This window comes from Scyliorhinus canicula, chromosome 7 (assembly GCF_902713615.1).
Source record: "Scyliorhinus canicula chromosome 7, sScyCan1.1, whole genome shotgun sequence".
NCBI classification, from domain to species: domain Eukaryota; kingdom Metazoa; phylum Chordata; class Chondrichthyes; order Carcharhiniformes; family Scyliorhinidae; genus Scyliorhinus; species Scyliorhinus canicula.
This window is the reverse complement of record NC_052152.1, coordinates 154,602,629-154,626,322: the sequence shown is the minus strand read 5'-3', so window position 1 is coordinate 154,626,322 and position 23,694 is coordinate 154,602,629. Positions and strand designations below refer to the sequence as shown.

General features: G+C 45.6%; 1 protein-coding gene across 1 annotated transcript in view; it reads right to left on the bottom strand.

The window, feature by feature from the left end:
- Positions 1 to 23,694, bottom strand: part of LOC119969459 (teashirt homolog 2) — a 631,483-nt gene that overhangs the window by 87,740 nt on the left and 520,049 nt on the right. The gene's annotated exons all lie outside the window — the stretch shown is intronic.

Here is a 23,694-nt window from a genome sequence, read left to right as displayed (position 1 = left end):
GGATTTGATGGGGAGTCTGATGGGAGGGCTGGAGTGTCCGTGGGGAGGATCAGGTCGATTGGGTCACTCTCATGCATGTTTGCTGTGGGAGGTGACCCGTTATTCCTGTGACGGGAGGGGGCAGTGCCTCTACTTGTGCAGCATGTGTAAACTGTGTTCAAGGTGTGAGGCTCAATGTCAGGTGAGAGACATGATGGCAGAGAGTGAAGCCTCATAGGTCTGAAAGAAAAGGAGCCACCTTCCTTCGTTGTCCTCCCCTGTACCGTGTCTTCATAGTCCTGATCCTTAGACTCTAGCGGAACATTTGGTGGCAGTGGATGTCCCCTCATGACGGTGAGAATATGCTGCATGCAGCTCACCACTTCAGATCCTGAAACATGCTGGGCGGGATTCTCCAACCACACCCGCCCCGCCCAGGTCGGAGAATTGCCAGGGGCCGGCATGAATCCTGCCCCCACGGTGGCGCCGGGGATCTGGCGGGGGCGGGAATCACGCCGCGCCGGTTGGTGGCCACTAGCAGCAGCCCCCCCACCACTCCCCGGTGATTCTCTGGCCCACGGTGCACCGACTGGCACCCTGCCGTTCCCACTGCCGTAAATTACAACAGGTACTTATCGGCGGGACCTGGCTCCGCTGGCGGCTTCCGGGGTCCTCGGGGGGCATGGGGGATCTGGCCCCGGGAGGTGCCCCCACGGTGGCTTGGCCCGCGATTGGGGCCCACTGATCCACAGGCGGGCCTGTGCTATGGGGGCATTCTATTCCTCCGCATTGGCTGCTGTCAGCCTCCGCGATGGCCGACGTGGAGATGAACCCCCCTGCGCATGCACTGGGATGACGCCAGCACATGCTGGCGCTCCCGCGCATGCGCCAACTCGCGCCGGCCAGCGGAGGCCCTTTGGCGGCAGTTGGCGTGGCGCCAAGCCCCTTCCGCTTTGGCTGGCGGGGCGCAAACCACTCCGGCACCGGCCTAGCCCTTAAAGGTATGGAGGATTCCATACCTTCGGGGCGGCCGGTGCCGGAGTGGTTCATGCCACTCCTTCGCGTCGGAGTTGCCCGCCCCGCCGGTTTTTGAAGAATCCCGCTCACTCAGTCCAATACTACAGGATTCCTACAGAGCAGTCTAGTTAGCAGAATTGTTGTTTTAGCATGCCAATGTTCTGCTGTATCACATTTCTTGAGGCAGTATGGCCCTCATTTAAGCATTGTGTGTATATGTGTGTGTGCTGTGAACCTGTTACATGAATCATGTGGTCAATAGATAGCCCTTGTTGCACAGAAGGGTTTGCCTTGGTCAATGAAATGCAGCTGGCACATCGACTGCTGAAAATTGAAGACATCATAACTGCTGCCAGGACGCTATGGATTCAGCTGCATAATGTACTGGATGGTGAAGGAGCAGAATCCTTTATGGTTCCGGTGCACGACAGAGCTGACATGCTGTGTCCAGAAACTCATGTGCAATCAATGGCACTCTACACCATGGGGAAGCCTGCAATCATAGTAAATTTCTGTGCTCATCCAACTGCCTGTCTCTGACAGGGCATAATAAAATATGATTAGCTCTGTTTGAATAGAGAGTGCCAGTGACCTCCCTTGCACAATCGTGGACAGCAAGCTGAGAAATGTTGCAGCACCTCCATACAGCCGAGAAGGAACCACACGCATAAAGGATTATTGCCATGGTCACTTAAACAGCCACTGGCAATCTGGTCCTTACTCTGCTTTGGGGCTGAAGTTGTAGCTGCAGCATGTGACAGATTTATTTGACAGTGTCTCTATTTAAGCATAAAAATATTGCAGATTGTTCCCTACTGATGTTTCGGTAGGAGAATTGTACCCTGAACGCCCTGGACATACCTGCCTTCCTGCTGAGGAACCTTCCACACTTCTTTCTCATCCCTCTGCTTCTACTGCACCCATGTCTGGAACCAACTGTTTTGTTCAGAAGCCTCAAAGCCAGTGAAATTTCCTTCAGCACCTGCCACAACAATGACTGTTTTATAACTTGAATTATCTAAGGATAGCGCCTAATGCTAGCAGAATTGTAGCAACAACCAATGGATATCGATCGGCAACTAACTTTATTCCCTTTAAATAGAGCTGGTGTAGGTAACTTCCTGCTGCTTAACACATGGTTAGTTGTGAGAGATTATGAGAACGTGGCTGGAGCATGGACCACCAAACTGAAGCGCTGGCATTAAATCAGTGTTGTTTGTTGACTGACATTGTAGTCTGCTGGCTCTGCATACCTTTGGCAGACATTAGCTGTGCATGTGCCTTCGCCAAGATGGGGCAGATGCCAATTTGGTCTCTGAATGGCATCAAGAGCACCCAAACAGTGGGTCTTACTGAGCTTAATTTTGCACCCTTTGTTTCATCAGGAAATACAAAATAAAGCTCACCAAACCTGTTTTTTTCTAAAAGCCCGATACAGTGGGCATTCTCAGGGTCTCTGAGAGAGGTCGATAACCAGAGATAAACTTTCAAGCTGAAGTAATATGAAATTTTCTTTCCCAAGAAAATGAAGGGAAATTACAAAATATCAGCCAAATGTTTAATCCTGACCAATTGCATTCCACAATTGATGACACGTCGATGACTGAGCAACACTGAAACTATTTATTTTTTGATCATCTATGCCCGTATGTATCACCTTCAATCCTATTTGTAACTAGTCATTTAACCAGCTCATTTTACAAAATTAATCCAGGTACTGTAACTGTTTTTCTGGAAGTGAGATTCTACATTATGTGGCGGGGGAGGAGGGATGCGTGGAATGAAACCTTCCAATCTTCAATTAATCTATGTTTGAAGATATCTGACTGGGGCCAAGATAGGTGAGACATCAGCTTATGGGGACAATCTGCTGGGAATTGCATGATTGCCTTCAACAATTCTTTACTGCACTGACTAGCCCATTGAGTTAGGTGGGATGACTACTGTTGAGTCCAAGACCGACTGTTTTACCAGCATGCAAAAAGCTGACTCTCGCAACTGGCTGAAAAGTCAAGAGTGTGAGAAGGCTGAAAACAGGAGTTCCTATTTATACAGGATGATTGGTGAATCAGGATGAATTAGTTTCCACTGAGATGTCTGATTAAACAGCATTTGCAGTACTAATGTTTCATACTTCTGCAATCACAGTCAGAGTTAAATAACCTGCTTACTCCTACATTATCCATCCCTCTAAGCATTTTAGAGACCCCCATCATGTTCCCACTCAATCTTCTTTTCTGTGTAGATAAATGTAAGGTAATGCACACTCATGCAGCATACTTGATAAATCATGCGCACACAATGAGTTATTACTGGTTAGCAAAAGTGGGAAAGGAAGACTGGAGTGTGATTACTGATCATTCACAGAAATGATTAGGGCAATATCAAAATTGTTAGCAGGAACACAAAGCTTCAGTCCAGCACAACATGGTGCTAAACCTGTGTTTAGGATTCTATGGCATATTTTAGTTTTATTTTCACTCTGATTATAATGAAAAGTGATTTTTTTCCATCACCTTATCTCAGTGTAAAGCAGGGCAGAACGCACATGGGACCGTCAATCATCAACCGGGCAACTGGAAGCAATTAAAAGCCACTGACACAATGATCATTTGAGTCTCACATTGCAGGAAAGGTGGGCTTAATGGAGGTGCTCAGTGAAGAACATAACTTGCACATGATGCATCAGGGAAAGCCAAATTAACCAACCAAGAGGAAACAAAACAAATGGAGATTAGAAAGCTCATTAACATTGCTGGTGAGTGCTGTTCAGTTGAATCCCTCTCTGCCATGCAGTATATTTTTATTTGTCCCAAACCTTCTGCCTATCGCAGATTCAAATGTATTTGAAGATATGTTGTTTTCTATTTACAATCTGCAAAGAACAGCTGATTCTTGTTGCATTCGACTCTAGTATCGTCTTCTGCACACCCACATAAAAACTGTGATCACTCGCAAAAGTGTCAAAAATCATCAGGCACTCCTAATGAGGTAGCTGATGATTTTTGACAAATAATGATGAATATATTAACTTACACAGCACCATCTAGCAAGACAACCAATATTTTTTTTGTGAAATACTTCCACAGACATTTTAGTTCCCCTGCTTTTGAACTTCTTGAAGTGCATACAATGCAAGATATTAATAGGACAGGTAAGGGACTTAGATCCAATACCAGCCACTTTGACTGGTCTGAAGCAGGCAGTGCATAATGAGGTGTTTTCCACTCAGATTAGAGTTTGAAAGCCCGGGGAAGCTGGTTACAAATACTTTTATGAGTTGTATTTTTTTTGTGAGTGGAGACCAAAACTGCACTCTGAAAAGAGAATGAAAGCCAGTGGGAAGCATTTTGAGTATTCTCCCAGAAGAACTCTTGATAAAAGACACAAAGGATGCGCTGTCTGTCCTGCCTGCTAGGAAGCAACTTCAACCTGCACTGTGCCTAGGTTTCCAACAATGGTGCTTTTCAATTAGCCACGAGGAAGAGGGCAGGGAAGTTTGAGGCAATTTGGACTCCTCTTCGCACTTTTGCCTGACCGAATTACTTAGAATGGCAACTCCGTGGGGGAATCATGGTTTCAAATCTACATCCTACCATTTCACATAATAATACATTGAGTTTGCTGTCCATCTGACAGGTTCTGTATGTCTAAATGTGTCCTTCTTTTGAAAATGGGCATCCATGCCACAATGAACAGGGTACTTTCTATTGATTAGTCAAACTCTGCACCTCTTCGGATTGCCAACTCTCCAGGTTTACCTCAAGAGTCTCCAGGAAGGAAAGATTCATTATCAGAATGCTGCCACAAGAAACCTGGGAGAAATATAAGAAGAGCACCAAAAAATAATTTTCTTTTACATCTTTTGCCATTATCCATAAGGTATTGGAGGGGGAGAAAAAAAATGAATCCAATCAGGGATGGAGAGGTGGTGTGCGGTAAAAATAGGCATGTTGGTGGGCCAATGGCAGGAGCCTATGGGTGGAGAGAGGGGAGCAGTCGGACGTCAGCTATGAAAACTCCAAGGATACATCCAGAGTTGACAACCCAAGTTTAAGCAGAGCTAGTCAAACCAAATTCCAGTTTATTATTACGATACATGTGTAATTTTATTTCACCTCTAACCTGTTAATCGAAAGCAAGGGCAGATTGAAAACACTAAAACTTCCTGAATTATTGAACAAGTAAACTCCTGAAATTGCCATGTGTAATGGTGCAGAATACTGGGGAGCTGTAAAATCTGGATATTAAATGCTACCTTATAATAAAACAGTAACTGGTAAAATATGAATGATTTTTTTTATGATGGCAGTTTTTCTGAAGTTTGCACATTTTGCTGTGATAACAGCAACATTATGAAGCGCTAAAGTTTCCTAACGCCCCTGACTATTTGGCTCAGATGCTCGGGATTGGGAAAATAAGGGGGGAATTGGTGTTCAGATCGCTCACTGGTCCACTGCAGCTGCCTGAGTATTCCAAGGGATGGGCTTGGAATCAGATGAGCTGCCCACTCACAGAGGTGTGCAGCCAGTTAGGCTAGTGAAGACATGAATTAGAGGTAATGTTGCCAGGGCGGCACGTGGCACAATGGTTAGCACTGGGACTACGGCACTGAGGACACGGGTTCGAATCCTGGCCCAGGGTCACTGTCTGTGTGGAGTTTGCACATTCTCTCCGTGTCTGTGTGGGTTTCACCCCCACAACCCAAAGATGTGCAGGTAGATGGATAAGCAATGCTAAATTGCCCTTAATTGGAAAAAAAAATAATTGGGTACTCTAAATTTATATTAAAAAGAGGTGATGTTACGGCCAACTTTTGGATGTTTTATCTCTGGAAGAGTGGGCCTCTGTTGCTTATGGAACCACCGGCACCTTGGAGACAGTTTCCCTGCCCAAAACTGGATGGTCATCTTCATGGATGCAAATATGAAAGGCTGAAATCGTAGCCAATCTCGATAAGGTGGACTAGTTTATCCTTCGTGCTGATGGAGCTACTGAACTAGATTTTGTTTGTTTCCATTCGGCTGTGCAACCCAGTGAGGGTGGCTTCACGTTGAGGTGTCCTCAAGGCCCTAACCTATCTCAGCAGCACCCATTCTCTTGGCAGGCTCAAGAAGCGTGGCTCCTTTGATTGGACAGGCAGCACCGAGAGCCTGTCCTCCATTCCTAATGGGGTGGCGAACACAGAGGTGGTCAATTCGGAGGCAGGCTTATAGAGGGATGCTGAGCTGCTCTTGTTGCTGGCAGGTGTGGGCACAGGAGCCTCATTTGATCCCAACATCGGGGTCCTAAGGCCTGTGGCAAAATCCAGTCCTAACTTTCTGTATCTTAGAAAGAGCCACATCATTTTACAGTTTTTATGATACTTGAAGAGAAGGAATAAAAGATGACTGATTGTCTTTGTGGCAACATTTTATCTGAAGGTGATTGCAAAGATTTTCCAAAGCACATTGTTTTATTAAAAAAAAGACACGCCACACATGAAGGGGCTGGGGGCAATTTATTCTCATGGTGTTCACACGATAAGTTTAGGCACAGGCCCCTGTGATTTTCTGTCCATTGAATGTGAAACAAAGATTTAATGGTTTAATGATGCAAATATGAGACGGGATTCTCCTTTCCGGGACTAAGTCCCCACGCCGGTGGGAAAACCGGCGGCGACTCCGGTGTTAACTGGCCCCCAAGATGAGGAATTCACGGCGGAGGGATTGGCGCCGCTCCAGCCGGGCCAAAGGGAACGCGAGAGGTTGCGCTTGCGCCAATGGGCCGGTGTGATCCCACGCATACGCGGAACCGCCAATGGGTTTGGCGCATACACGTGGGGTTCTCGTCTCCGCGCCGGCCATGGCAGAGCCCTACAGGGGCCGGCGCGGAAGGATGGAGTGCCCCCACGGGATAGGTACATCCGCAGATCGGTGGGCCCCGATCGTGGGCCAGGCCACTGTGGGAGGCCCCCCTGGGGTCGGATCCCCCCCCCCCCCCAAGGACTGCCCCAGCTGACTTACCTAGTTCTGCCGTGTGGGACCATGCGTAACCCACGCCGGTGGGACAGGCCAAAAGCGGACGGCCGCTCGACCCATCGGGGCCCGGAGAATTGCCCGGGGGGGGGGTGGGGGGGCGCTGCCAACAGCCCCCGACCGGCTTGTCGTGAACCCCGCCCGGTGAATATGGCAGCCGGTATAGTGGCGGCGGGGCGGGATTCTCCGACCCGGCGGGGGTGGGGGGGGGGGGGGGGTTGGAGAATCCCACCTGTTATATTTGTGGAAGTGATTTTTTATTTTCCCGCATTGCCCCTCCTGGCACCGATGACCATACACCATTGCTTTATCAAGAGGGCAGGGAATGTGGTCTGTGATCCTAAGATCTCTTTATAGCTTTGACAAAGGATGAAAACCGCTCAACACCTCTTGCTGCTTTATCTTTCTGTCAGCGATAAAACATGATTGCTTTTCTAGGTGGTCCAGCTAAGGACGGGCACTCACCCAATATAAAACAGGTGTCTCCAGATATGAACATTGTAAAAATACACCAGGTCGTTACGTCCTGTCATCGTGTACTGTTCATAGGCTCAGATGCCATTGAGTTTTGAAGTTTTCCATTTCCTGCCATAATCTAATGTATTTCTCTCATAAATTAACTGGTTACTTGAGAGTCAGACAACTGGTATGTGGCTCATCCATCACTGTGTGGCCATGCTCAGACCAGTGAAGAGAAGTGTTTGCTACTGCGCAGATATATTGCTCAGTATGTAGAAAAAAAATATTGCAGCAAAAGCAATATTACAAAGGAAGTGATGCCGGGCTTATTTTACATTGTTATTCTGCAACTGTCTGTTACATACACAGGCAGCTTTCGTACCATTAAAAAAATTGCTTTCAACCACAATTTAGATTGGCGGATCCCATTAGGTGTAATAACTGTAATATCCAGGAACTGCATAAAATGAAACATTAAAAAAGCGCACGTTTCCTCGGCAATCACCCTGCCACCAATCAAATATCCTTTACTATCCAATGATTCCCTGTATTCATAACTTTACAGCTATGGAACCAATAATCTTTTTACTACATTGAAGCAATGAGACATCTTCTGTGACATTGTGATTTCATTGCACATATTACCTGAATCCTAACTAATTCTCTCACATATTACTCTCTTTTCTAAGCCTTAAAAGCTTTTCCCCCTTATTAATTTTTTTGCTCGTCTGCTGGAGGCTGTTCCATGGATAGTGGATACCATCTGGCCCCTCACCTGAGTGAATGCTACTCAGAGATGAATCTTGACAGCGAGGAACGGCAGGCTATTCCAGCAAGGGAATCTCGCAGCTCGGCCAATCCTATGCTCAGGCTGTGTTCAGAAATCCACATTTCCAGCAGGACACCTGTTCAGAGAATGGCCCCCGGCCTACATTCCCCCAATTCCAGGACAAGGAAACTAACTGCAACGCCTCTACTTGCATCTTAAACAACATCAGCAAAATCAGCATAGACCATGCTTCAAACATGGGACTGACCTAGTCTGAAGGGTTTGGCCATCTACTGTCTGCACTTGCTGAGTCTTCAGCGCAGCAAAGTTAGTGGCTATGATTTTACCTTCCCCCCACCTGGCAACCATGTTCAGAGTCTTCAATAATTGCTGAGTCAGGATCCCCATGGCAACCTCCTGCCTCAAATGCCCTGTTCTTGCCCGCTGGCCTGACAGTCAATCTGGTATGTTACCGGGTGAGAGACCACGTTCTTTTATTTATATGAGGCCCTGCTGATAAGATTGCAGAGTCTCCAGGGACTTGCCCGATTTTCCCTTGCTTCACCGCATTAATATCGGGTCCATTATTTCTGGCCAATAAATGTGTCCAGCAGGCAGATAAATCATAGAAGTTGTGCATTATTCAATAAGGCAATTGGAGAAGTATTGTAACTAACCTGTACATTATGTACTTCACTTCTGATGGTTAGAGTCATCAGATCACACCCAGATGAAAGTATTTATTTTGATAAGTTATTTGTGAGTGAAGTATGGGACGAGGTGGCGTGCATCAGAAACACCTCTGACTGCAGGGGAACTACACCATTCAGATGAAGGTCACTTGTTTGATCAATTTTCCTCTGCTCGTTCATGAGGTATGAGCATTGATGGCAAGGTCAGTATTTGTTGCCCATCTGTAACTGCACTTGAGAATGTGGTGCGCCACCGTCTTGAACTGCTGTAGTCCCTGTGTTGTAGGTACACTCAAACTGTTGTTGGGGATGGAGTTCCAGGATTTTGACTGAGTGACTGTGAAGGAACGCCAATATATTTTGAGGTCAGGATGACGAGTGGCTTGAACGGTACCTTGTAGGTGGAGATGTTTCCATGCACATTCTTCCAATGAAAGTGCTTCCAGGTGGTAGTGGTCACAGGTTAGGAAAGTGCTGTCAAAAGAGGTTTGGCGAGTGCTTGAAATGCACTCTTTCGATGCTGCCACTAAGCACCACTATGCATCGGTGGTGTAAAGAGTGAATATTTAAGTTTGCTGATGGGGTGCAGATCAAACAGGCTTCTTTGTCCTATTCGGCTTCTTAAGTTTTGTTGTAGCTTCCAGACTCTTCCAGACAGTTATTCCAAACCCAAGGCCTAAGCAGAGCTATTTGATCTCAGCAGGGTAGCAATTGGCTGCTATAAACAGGGAAAAAATAGCCAAGGCTTTAAGTTTCACCTCTTAGCTAATAACTTCTCCTACAATGTGCATGTGTATGTGCACTGGGTGATGACAGTATTGCCCTTTCTGTGATCCTCCCAGTTTGCTTCCACTTGTAGTGCATCAGAAGAAAGCCATTTGGCTAAGGCACTAGAGACACTTGGCATCTGTAGAATGACACCTACAACTTCAGTCAATAACTATCATTTTTGCAATGCCATTGGCTTACAGGTGTACTGAGGTCTGCAGATATGGCTCATGTAGTCTTGGCAGGAGCGTCAGAGTAGGTTTGTTCTTGTTCACTCTGCCATAGCTTTATTCATGCAGTGCCCCGAAGAGAGCACGTACCGTGATTGGGATGTGAACATTAGTTAGTCATTCACATAGCAGTGGTGTCATCGGGCTGTGGTCCCAGCTTCCATTGGGAAGAGGAGCCTATACCTTCACTGATTGTGTGCCAAAGTTAGGTATGTTCGATTCTTTCTGCTTATATCTGGGTGCTAGTGGGCGGGAACACAGAATCTCTCACCTCACATGCACCATCATGCTGTCAAAATACATCAGATTTCTTTCGGAAACTTATTCTTTCTGGTGGTACTGATGAAGAAAAGAAATAATTTAGGCCGAGTGGCATAAAGGCTGATGCTTCATAAAATATTCAATTTGAAGGTAATACCAATTAAGCAACTCTTAATGAAGGGATCCAGTGGAAAACAGAAGACATTCCCGGTCAGAGCTAGAGGCACCACTCACTGGCCAATCTGCACAATCTGACTGGGTCTGCGTACACAAAGATATCACCTTGCACTCCTTCTGCTGTTGACTAGTTTGATATCTAGTTTTAACACTTTAGTTTCTAGCTGGAGAAATTTGTCACGCGAAGGCACAAACTATGCAGAGAATGAGTGTCACAATGTCACTGCCATTTTGTGTCCATATGTGCTCAACTAGAAACCCTGTAAAAGGTTGACAAAGGCTTAAAAATATAAGACGAGAAGAATACGACACTAAAAAGTTAGTCATTACACTGGAAGCTTGGTTGGTCACAGTTTTCTAATTAAACCTGAAGGTGAGCTGTATATTTCTTCAATTGTATTGAAGAAAAAATGCAAATAAAAGCCTGAAGAAAAATATTAGATGATCATTCTCCCAAAAACTACTTCAGCATTAATTTTTCACCTCTTAACCCACTTCCTTCTTCCAACTTTTAGTTCACAGGGGAACTCTATCCTGTTCAGAACCATTTGCATACACTTTTTAACTTCTCTAATTCTAGGGGCTCTGAATGTTCCTACAATAAAAGCAAAACATTACAGATGCTGTAAATGTGGGAGTAAAGACAGAAAGTGCTGAAAATATTCAGCAGAACTGGTGGCATTTGTGGTGAGGGAAATAATGTTAACACTGACTCGCATCAGACCTGCAATGATGGTTACATATTGATAAAGACCCAAAATAGCAATCCCCAAACATTTTGCTGGTGTGACCTAGGGTGGAATTTTCCCTTGTACCACTGTCAGGTAGAATGGGGGGTGAGGGAGTGGGGGGGGGGGGGGGGGGGGGGAGGGGGGGGGAGGGGGGGTGTAGACTTTGGCGGAGGGCCCAAGAATGGGTTTTACATTGGTGTGAATTTTCTAAGGGATCCTCTGCTAGTGTCTGCCATGGCAGATAGGAAGAACCCGCTAATGACCAGCGTGAAAATAATTTCCATCTTGCTATGGGATGCAGATAAAGCCCCATCCTGACTCTTCCTTCCATGCCCGATCTTCTGCAATGCCGCACCTTCGGTTGTGATCAGGCCTTGGTAAGCTGGATCTGGGGAGTATTTCTACTGTCCAATCTTTAAAGTAAAAATTGGACTTTAGCTTAGACTAAGTAGTGTTTCAATTATAACATGTAAAATAATGCCTCTGGTATATAATTAATATTCTTTAAACTAGAGGAAGTAAAAGTAAAGGGAGCAATTTAAGGCAGGGTAGCAATTTATGGCAGGGCAGCTCAACCACGTGGAATGCTCTTCATGTGCAATGTGGAAAGTCAGGGATACTTCCAGTATCCAGGGCCATCTCATCTGCAGTAAGTATCTCCCGCTGCTGAAAATATGCATTTCCGATCTGGAGCTATTGCTGGAGTCGCTGTGGAGCATCTGAAATATCTTTGAGGATAGTGTGTACAGTGAAGTGGTCACATTGCTGGTAAAGAGTGCACAGGCAGAAAGGGAATGGGTGACTGTCAGACAGAGTAAAAGCACTAGGCAGGTAGTGAAGGCGTCCCCGTGTCCATCTCCTTTCCAACAGATTTCCCGTTTTAGGAAAATGGGAGAGCTGTTTTCTCAGCGGAACAACCAAGCCAGTGGCATCATGAGTGACTCAATTGCACAGGGTGAGGCAGAGGAGAAAAAAAGTGGGCGATTTTAGTCTAAGATTCTAGTATAAGGGGGACAGTTAGGTGTTTCTGCAGCCACAAATGTGACACGAGGATGGTATGTTGCTTCCCTGGTGCCAGGTTCAAGGATGTTACTGAGCAACTGCAGGACATTATGAAGGGTGAACGGTCAGAGGTTGTGGTCCATATTGCTACCAGGAACATAGGAAATAAAGTCGAAGGTACTAATCTCTGGATTACTTCCAGTGCCACGTGCTAGCGAGATCTGTAACAAGAGAATAGACCGGATTAATGCGTGGCTGGAGAGATGGAGTAGGAAGGAGGGATTTAGATTCCTGAAGCATTGGGACCAAATCTGGGGAAGCTGGGACATGTACAAAATGGACGGGCTGCAACCCAGCAGGACTGGGAGTCAATATCTTTGCAGGGGTATTTGCTAGTGCTGATGGTGAGGCTTTAAACTAGAGGAGCAGGAGATTGGGAACCCAGGTGGAGAGACACAAGAGAGGAAAACAAAGATAGAAATCAAATATAGAAACGCAAAAGTAAAAGGCAGAGGAAACAAGGATAGCGGTACATAGGGCCATAGAATAAAAATATGTTGAAATGTTAAAAAGACACGTCTGAAGGCATTATCTTAATACATGGAGTATTCTCAATACGTTAGATGAATCAACGGTGCAAACAGGTACAATATGATTATAATTATAGAAACATAGCTGCTGGGTGACCAAGGCCGGGAACTGGATATCAAAGGGTATTAAATAGGCAAAAGGAAAAGGAAGTAGGCTAACATTGATGGTTAAGGATGAAATAGTGGCTCAGAAAATGTAGAGTAGGATCAGTCTGAATGGAGTTAAGTTGCAACAATGGGTGGGAAACATTAATGGGAGTTGTCTATAGCGCTCAAAACAGTAGTGGTAAGGTAGGGGAATGCATCAAACAGGAAACTAGAGATGTGCGTAACAGTGGTACTGCAATAATCATGAGTGACTTCAATCTTCATTTAGTCTGGGAAAACTTAAATTAGCGACAATATTGTGGCGGATTAATTCCCAGAGTGTGTATGAGATGTTTTTTCTAGATTATGCAAGGTATCAACGAGGGAACAGGTTGTCCTGGATCTGGTATTGTGCAATGAGGAGGGGTTGATTAATAATCTTAGAAGAGAGAAACAGAACTGTATAAGGGCCATATGGACTCGAAACATTAACTGTGTTTCTCCCCCCACACACATGCTGCCAGACCCGCTGACTCATCTCGCATTTTTGGTTTTTATTTCAGATTTACAGCATTCACAGTATTTTGCTTTTAATTAATAATCTGGATGTGCAGGGCTCTTTAGAGAACAATGACCATAACATGATAGGCTACTTCATTAGGTTGGAAAGAATAGTGCTGGAGTAATAAGGGGACTGAAAGCTGATAAATCCCCAGGGCCTGATAATCTGCATCCCAGGGTTCTAAAGGAGTTGGCTACGGAAATAGTGGATGCGTTGGTTGTCATTTTCCAAAACTCTGTAGGTTCTGGAAGAGTCACTATAGATTGGAGAGTGGCAGATGTAACCCCGCTAGTTAAAATATCAGTTAGTCTCACATCAGAAGTAGGGAAAATACTTGATTCTATTATAAGTTCTTTATTAGTGTCACAAGTAGGTTTGCATGAACACTGCAGTGAAGTTACTGTGAAAATCCCCCAGTCGCCTGTTCGGGTACAGTGAGGGACTTGTGGGTGGAAACCGGAGCACCCGGACGAAACCCACACAGACACGGGGAGAACATGCAGACTCCACAGAGACAGTGACCCAAGCCGGAAATCAACCACTGTGCTACCATGCCGCCCATATAAAGAATGCAAAAACAGGACATTTAGAAAATATCAATGGGATTAGACAAAGTCAACATGGATTCATGAAAGGGAAACTAGGTTTGACAAACCAACTGGAGTTCTTTTTAAAGACGTAACTAATAGAATAGATAAAGGGTAATCTGTGGATGTGATGTATTTGGATTTTCAGAAACCTTTTGATAAGATAAGTCCCACATAAGATGTTAGTGTGCAAAACTAAAGCATATGGGATTGTGAGTTATATATTGGCATGGATTGAGAATTGGTTAGCAGACAGGACACAGAGAGGAGGAATAAATGGGATTTTTGGGGAGTAGCACGTGGTGAATAGTGGGTCAGTGCAGAAATCAGTCCATGTGCCCGGCTATTCACAATACTCACATCGATGATTTGGATGAGGGAACCAAATGTGATATTTTCAAGTTTCCTGATGACACCAAATTGCTGGGAATATGAGTGATGACGAAGACATAAAGAGGCTTCAAGGCGATTAAGAGAAGTTCAGTGAGTGGACAAATACATGGTAGATGCAGTATAATGGGGATAAATGTGTAGTTATCCACTTTTGTAGAAAATACAGAAGGTGTGATCGAACAGCCTCATCATGCCCGTCTCACAATATGATCTCCTTATCTAAGAAAGGATATATTGCCATAGAGGGAGTGCAGTAAATGTTCACCAGGCTGATTCCTGGTTGTATGAGGAGAAATTGGGTTTACAAGGCCTGTATTCACTGGGGGTTAGAAGAATGAAAGGGCATCTCACATTGAAATGTAAAACATTCTGACAGGGCTGGACAGACTGGGTGCCGGATTGATGTTTACCCCGGCTTGGGGGTGGGGGTCCAGAACATAGACATAGAACATTGCAGTACAGGCCCTTCGGCCCTCAATGTTGTGCTGACCTGTGAAACCACTCTAAAGCCCATCTACACTATTCCCCTATCATCCATATGTTTATCCAATGACCTTTTAAATGCCCTTAATGTTGGTAATCCACTACTGTTGCAGGCAGTGCATTCCACGCCCTTACTACTCTCTGAGTAAAGAACCTACCTCTGACATCTGTCCTGTATCTAACTCCCTTCAATTTAAAGCTATGTCCCCTCGTGCTAGACATCACCATCTGAGGAAAAAGGCTCTCACTATCCATCCTATCTAATCCTCTGATCATCTTATATGCCTCAATTAAGTCACCTCTTAACCTTCTTCTTTCTAACGAAAACAGCCTCAAGTCCCTCAGCCTTCCTTCATAAGATCTTCCCTCCATACCAGGCAACATTCTGGTAAATCTCCTCTGCACCCTTTCCAATGCTTCCACATCTTTCCTATAATACTCCAAATGCAGCCGCACCAGAGTTTTGTAAAGCTGCAACATGACCTCATGGCTCCAAAACTCAACCCCTCTACCAATAAAAGCTAACACACCGTACGCCTTCTTAACAACCCTATCAACCTGGGTGGCAACTTTCAGGGATCTATGTACATGGACACCGAGATCTCTCTGCTCATCCACACTACCAAGAATCTTACTATTATCCCAGTACTCTGTCTTCCTGTTATTCCTTCCAAAATGAATCACCTCACACTTTTCTGTATTAAATTCCATTTGCCACCTGTCAGACCAGCTCTGCAGCTTATCTATGTCCCTCTGTAACTTGCAACATCCTTCCGCACTGTCCACAACTCCACCGACTTTTGTGTTATCTGCAAATTTACTCACCCATCTTTCTACACCCTCCTCCAGGTCATTTATAAAAATGACAAACAGCAGTGGCCCCAAAATAGATCCTTGTGGTACACCACTAGTAACTGAACTCCAGGCTGAACATTTCCCATCAACCACCACGCTTTGTCTTCTTCCAGCTTGCCAATTTCTGATCCAAACTTCTGAATCACCCTGAATCCCGTGCCTCCGTATTTTCTGCAATAGCCTACCATGGGGAACCTTATCAAACGCTTTACTGAAATCCATACACACCACATCAACTGCTTTACCCTCGTCCACCTGTTTGGTCACCTTCTCAAAGAACTCAATAAGGTTTGTGAGGCACGGCTTAGCCTTCGCAAAACCGTGTTGACTATCACTAATCAAATTATTCCATTCTAGATGATTATAAATCCTATCTCTCATAAACCTTTCCAAGACTTTGCCCACAACAGAACTAAGGCTCACTGGTCTATAGTTACCGGGGTTGTCTCTACTCCCCTTCTTGAACAAGGGGACAACATTTGCTATCCTCCAGTCTTCTGGCACTATTCCTGTAGACAATGATGACATAAAGATCAAAGCCAAAGGCTCAGCAATCTCCTCCCTAGCTTCCCAGAGAATCCTAGGATAAATCCCATCTGGCCCAGGGGACTTATCTATTTTCACACTTTCCAGAATTGCTAACACCTCCTCCTTATGAACCTCAAGCCCTTCTAGTCTAGTAGCCTGTATCTCAGTATTCTCCTCGACAACATTGTCTTTTTCCTGTGTGAATACTGACAAAAAATATTCATTTAGCACCTCTCCTATCTCCTCGGACTCCATGCACAACTTCCCACTATTGTCCTTGACTGTCCTTACTCTTACCCTAGTCATTCTTTTATTCCTGACATACCTATAGAAAGCTTTAGGGTTATTCTTGATCCTACCTGCCAAGGACTTCTCATGTCCCCTCTGGCTCTTCTTAGCTCTCTCTTTAGGTCCTTCCTAGCTAACTTTAACTCTCGAACACCCTAACTGAACCTTCACGTCTCATCTTTACATAAGCCTCCTTTTTCCTCTTGACAAGTGATTCAACGACTTTAGTAAACCGCGGTTCCCTCGCTCGACCACTTCCTCCCTGCCTGACAGGTACATACTTATCAAGGACACACAGTAGTTGTTCCTTGGACAAGCTCCACATTTCAATTGTGCCCATCCCCTGCAGCTTCCCTCCCCATCCTATGCATCATCGCATCATAATTGCCTTTCCCCCAGCTATAACTCTTGCCTTGCGGTATATACCTATCCCTTTCCATCGCTAAAGTAAATGTAACCTAATTGTGGTCACTATCACCAAAGTGCTCACCTACCTCCAAATCTAACACCCGTCCTGGTTCATTACCCAGTACCAAATCCAATGTGGCCTCGCGTCTTGTTAACCTATTTACATACTGTGTCAGGAAACCCTCCTGCTCACATTGGGCAAAAACGGACCCATCTAAAGCACTCGAACTATTGCGTTTCCAGTCAATATTTGGAAAGTTAAAGTCCGCCATAACAACTATCCTGCTACTTTCGCTCCTATCCAGAATCATCTTTGCAATCCTTTCCACTACATCTCTGGAACAAGGTGTCTCAGGACACGGGATAGGCTATTTAGGACTGAGATTAGGAGAATTGTCTTCACTCAGAGGGTGGTTAACCTATGGAATTGACTACCACAGAAGGCTGTGGAGGCCAAGTCACTGAATATATTTAAGAAGGAAATAGATAGGGGGCTGGATTCGCAGTTTCAGGGACTATGTCCCCACGCCGTCATGAAACTGTGGTCTTTTATTCCAGGAAAGCTGGCATCAAATGGCCACAGATTCACAGCCTTGCAGGGGGCCAGCAGGCAGCTTTTGTGGAGCTCGCAGTTCCAGCTGCCGATACGGCCCCCCGCACATCCGTGTCAGAGATTGCGCTTGCGCACGGCGGTGGCCTCCAAGGGATGCTCCATGGCGGACTCAGAATGCGGACCTGGACTTGGGAATACTGCCCCGATCGGCCCCTCGCCCAACCTGGACCACCCCATGAAAAGAATCCAGTCCCAAATAAGGCCCTCCCTGCCCTCCGATCGCCCTCTCCCGACTGTGGCGGCCCTGGACTGAGTCCGCAGCCATCATGCGGGTATCACGGACGGTGGGACCATGAGTGGTCCATGCCCTTGGGAATTCAGCCTGTTGGGGATGAAGAATAGCGGGACAGGCCTGAGGCAATGACCTCAGGTGGTGGATAATTGGCGCAACGTACTTCCTGAGTACGCCGCTTTCAGAGAGGCGGAAAACCGCGGAACCGGCACCGGGCTCGATTTCATGCGGGAAACTGGATTCTCCACCTGTCACCGAATGCGATTTCAGTGTCAAGTGCGTAGAATCCAGCCCGGGATTTTGAGACACGAAAGACATCAAAGGGTTTGGGGGGGATGTGGGAATATGGCATTGAGATAGTGGATCAGCCATGATCATTTGTATGATGGAACAGGCTCAACATATTTGCTATGTTTCCATGCTTCGAAAGGCGTTTGTCTGTTGTCATGAAACATTATAAAGATAAAAGGACAAAATTAACCTGAATTTGATTTCTTTAAGTAAACAAATTAATTACAAATATATATTTAAAGTAGATGGTAAACAGGTCTAGACATCTGTGGTGATATGCATCACTGTAGATACACAGGGGGTTAATGTAAGTACACGTAGACTAGCTAGACACTAGAGGGAGCACCAGAGACATGACACACAGACACTCAACCAATAGGTCAGTAAGATAGGACACGACCAATGGGCATTCACGATACACACAGAGGTGACATGAACACAGGGGGGGCATTACACAAACCCATACATAAAGGACACAGCACACATGATCTTTCCCTTTCCAGTGGAGACACTCAGTGAGTACAGACACAGGGTTGATTCAACATCACACCCACCACCTGGATTGTAGCAGACCTGTTCGTCAGTCTGAGTAGCTATAAAAGGGTTAACAGTAGAGGCGAATCCGAGTAGGAGAATTGTAAATAGTTTAATAAACATGTTGAAGTTATCTCCACGTCTGAACCTTCCTTTGTCAGAGCGAATATCAAGGAAGCAGCTTATGCTACGCCAAGAGCATAACAAGACAACATCCACAAATCTGACTCTGGATAACCTGCGGCACTCCAGTCAACAAATTAGCCATCATTAACATGATCAGCTACATTTGTTGGAGAATCTTCGGACCAAGTGCTATCAATAGTTGTATTCCTCGCAAGCATACAACTATCCTGTGATAAATGTTGTGTTGATTTGAAATATTGGAAATGGCACCAGAAATACAACCCATCAGTCTTTGCAAAGAGAGCTTTGGCTCAGTGGTCAAAGCATTAATGCAATGTGGCATGAAGTGATAAAAGCTTGGATGCAGTCTCAAGTTTTTTTTGTCTCTGCTGGAACTACCTGGGGAGGTGCTGGATACACAACACTGATTTCAAAATCTTTCTGTCCACCTTTGGCACCACACGCCAACAATAGGATATTGGAAGAGTATCTCAGCATCAAAAACACCACAGTTCTTACTTCAGAAAATTAAAATCAAAACAAAATTATTTATGTGGCAGTTTAATCTGGATTATTTTTAACAAATAGACAAAGTGTTGAAGCATAAAATTGCTATTTTTCTTAACCATCACATATTAAAATAGGAGTCCAGTGGGAAACTAGATGGAGGAGTTGGTCCAAGTCACTGAGAATCGCCCTTACTAACAGAATGTAGATTAGTACTGGCAGCTTGGAAGACAGCTGTTGGTTAAAGATGGCTGGATGATGCAAGGGAACAAAATCAAATGCAGAGATAAGACATGTTATTTGTTCTTCATGTATTAAAAAACCCTGTGCACAGGTCCTAATTTAAAACTTTGCGAAGACTAAGCTATTGTGAAGGACAGATCATGGTCTCATTATGGGTTTGATTCCTGCTTGGATCACTGTCTGTGCGGAGTCTGCACGTTCTCCCCGTGTCTGCATGGGTTTCCTCCGGGTGCTCCGGTTTCCTTCCACAAGTCCCGAAAGACGTGCTTGTAGGTGAATGAACATTGTGAATTCTCCCTCTGTATACCCGAAAAGGCAATACAGTGTGGCGACTCGGGGCTTTTCACAGTAACTTCATTGCAGTGTTAATGTAAGCCTATTTGTGACACTAATAAAGATTATTATTATTAATGAAAGGAAGTTTTATTTATACATGATATATGTATTGCCTGGTAGATCCTTACCGGGGTCCTGCTTTGGTCAGTGCCTTACTGTCCGATATTTTATGCAGAGGTAAATAGAGATCCTCTGCCCCGAGTGGAGAAGCTCATATTCCACAAGGACCACGGGGAAGATAATCATTCCCACCCCATAGGCCCCATGTGAGCTATTACAGGCTGCACCTTATGCCATTTTGAGGAGCATGCTAGCATGCATGTGGCAGTTCTGCTGGAAGAATACAGAGCAATGTAATGCCCTCAGCTAACTTCACTCAGATGAAGATGAAGGCTCCCGCAGGAAGGATTCTCATCAGTGCTGTCATAAACTCAGCACGGAACAATAGCCTGGATTTTCACCGAGTCAGGAAGATTTAGGATCACTTTAAAAATGGTGGGTGTGTCCATATTCTGGTATTCTTGATCCCATTCCTGAGCTGCATGATTTTGTGAAGTGTCTTTAAGGAATGCGGGCTGGTTCCTGTGAAAAGTTCATGTCTGGTACTTCTAACCCGGCCAGCTCCATTGCGGAGATATGTATCTCCCACTCCTTCACAATTTTCACGGATTTGGGCCGGGTTTTTAAAGAGTTGTTTCTCATGGTCCCCAGAGGACCCTAGTGTGCATGAGGAGACCTTTTTAAAAGGAAGTTCAAAAGGTCCCCTTGGTCGCTCCCCAATGCAAAACTCTGCCCTTCCATGGCCCCTTACACCCCCTATGCCAAGCTATGGCCCTTCCATGCCCATTGACCCACACTACACAGTTTAGAACCAATGAACCCAGTATTGACAGTAGGATGTGTGACGAAAAGCTTTGAAAAAGTAAAATTAAATACTACATATTTTGGAAACCTGAAATAAAAACAGAAAGTCCTGGAAGAACTCAGCAGGACTGGTAGCACCTGAGAGAAACAGAATTAATGTTTTGAGTCTCTATGACTTAAGAGTCAGATAGACTTGAACATTTAGATTTGTTTCTCTCTCCACAGATGCTGCCAAACATGCTGAGTTTTTGAAAAAAGTAGTTCATTCATAACTTTATTTTATGTTGCAAGAAGGCACTTTACTGCATGCTAATACAATTGTCAATCATCCAGGCCCTTGAAAGTATGAATAACAAAAAACACAAACTTTTGAAACAACTTCACATTGTGTAAGCGAACATTGACAGCAGAGATCAGAGAGCTGAACTGTCAATCAATATGGTTTCAGGGGTTTGTGGTTTTTGTCATGTGTCCAGATGATTGATACTTAGTCACCTTTTCCAACACAGGGGCGCGATCTACAGGCCGTGTTGCACCAAAAGGCAGCACAACACAACTGGTAGATGTTGGAAGATCCCTCTTCCATGATCTATCTGGCTGGCCATGCCTCGTGAGATCGAACCATTGTGGGTGGGATCACTTTTTAGCAAATCTGCATATTAGAGTGAGACAACTAGTCTCACTCTAATATGCAGTCCCACAATCTACCCAAGGCATGGGATCTAACCCCCTCGCCTAGAGATCTTGGGTGAGTGCTGTTCAGTGCTGGTCCCCACAAACGGGGACCTGATGGAATGGCATTCGTGGGGGTCTGTGAGGGGATTGGAGGCCCCCAGGGGGTTGTTCTCTGGGCAGTGTGGCACCTTTCCACTGATGGTGCAACCTGGGCACTGCCAGTACCACCTGTGTGCCAGCCTGGCACTGCCAAGGGGCCCAGGTGACAATAGCAGGGGCACTACCAGCATGGCACCCTGGCAGTGCCAAGCTGGCATTTTTCCTGTGCTGTGGATCAGGACTGGGGGTGCCCTGGGTGGGTGCAGGCGGCTATAGGAGGGCCTGAATATACCCTTATAGATAGGTTGTGGCTTTGGGGGGTTCAGGGGTCACATCAGAAGGTTGAGAGATCAGGACGCCATTTAAAAATGACATCCTGATCTCCAGACACTGGAAGTAAGTGCGGTGTCATTGGGACGTTCCTGGCTAAGGCCCCATATTTACCCAAATGGGCATTCAACCACATGCTATTTCTCTGTGTTCTAAGCCCCAGGAAACAATTGTTTAAATGCACTCGCTACAGGCCTCTGTTGCCATTCGTTTAGATTGCGCCCCGGAAAAAGTTCGGAAGAAATTCCTTTTTTAACCCATTTTGTTTTATACATTTTATTGTCACTATAGGGTTCATTGATTCGAGACAGTGTATGGTGGGTCAATGAGCATGGAATTACCATAACTTGGCACGGGAGATCCGGGGCCATTATTTCTTTTTTAAAATTCGCTCATGGGATGAGGGCATCGCTGGCTGGGCCAGCATTTATTGCACATCGCTCTACGCGGTCGGCTTGCCAATTCTCTGGCCCGAATGGGCCAAGCGGCCGTAGGAAAAGAGCCAAGTACCGCCGGTGCCGTTCTAAAACTTTTTTTATAAACAAACATTTTATTCAGGCATTTATGGTTTTATAAGAACAAAAGATACAAATACAAATTGTTTAAAAAAAAACATTTCAAAAATATCAGCAATGGATAAAAAACAAATTTGGCTTCTGTCAAATATTATTCAGTCTGGTAAAACAGAATAATTCAGTGCGTAACACCCCCCTCCATCTCTCACTGTTCCTGCCTAAGCCCATAAAAATAAGCTAACTACCCCTGCCCCCACGTACTCCCTAACCCCCCCCCCCCCCAATTGAACCTGCTAACAGTTTAGGTTTCCCCGAAGAAGTCGATTAACGGCTGCCACCTCTGAACAAAGCCTAACATTGATCTCCTCAGGAAAAACTGAATTTTCTCAAGCCTGGGAAACACAGCCATGTCGCTAACCCATAGCCCTGATTTGGAGGGCTTCGAGTCCCTCCATGCTAATAAGATCCGACCCTGGGCTACCAAGGAGGCAAAGGCAAAAGTGTTGGCTTCTCTCGCCCCTGGACTACTGGGTCTTCAGACACTCCAAAAATCGGAACCTCTGGACTCGATGTCACCCTTGTTTTTAGTACCGTGGACATGACATCCCTGCCAGAATCACCTGAGCTTCGGACATGCCCAAAACATGTGGACATGGTTTGCGGGCCCTCCTGCACACCTCACATAGCTGTCTTCCACCCCAAAAAACCTGCTCATCTGGGCCACCGCCATGTGTGCCCGGTGAACCACCTTGAATTGTATCAGGCTGAGCCTGGCACATGATGAGGACGCTTTGACTCTGCTCAGAGCATCCTCCCACAGACCTGCCTCTAATTCCTTTCCCAACTCACCTACCCATTTACATTTTACCTCCCCTTTCTGGGTTTCCTCCCACTCCCATTCTAGAGACTACCTTGTCCTGTATCCCTTGTGGCGGTAGAAGCGGAAAGGTCAACACCTGCGTTCACACAAAATCTCTCACCTGTAGATAACAAAATCCATTCCCCCCCCAGCAATTCAAACTCGTCTTCCAGATCCTCCAAACAGGGAAAGCTCTTATCAATAAACAGATCTCCCAGCCTCTCAATCCCTGCTCTCTGCCACCGCGGAAACTACCCCATCCAACCTCCCCGGAACAAACCGGTGATTACCACAAATTGGAGCCCACACCGATGCTCCCTCCACTCCCATATGTTTCCGCCACTGCCCCAAACTCTCAGGGCCACCACCACCACTGGGCTTGTGGAGTACCGGGCCGGCGGGAATGGCACAGATACTGTTGCCAGTGCTCCTAAACTTGTGCCCCTACATGATGCCGTCTCTACCAGCTCTCATACTCCACTACCCACTTCCTGATTATGGCAATATTTGCCACCCAGTAGTATTGTAGTTCCAAAAGTTCAGCAGTGCCAACCCTCCTCCATTCGACTCCGCTCCAGCAGTACTTT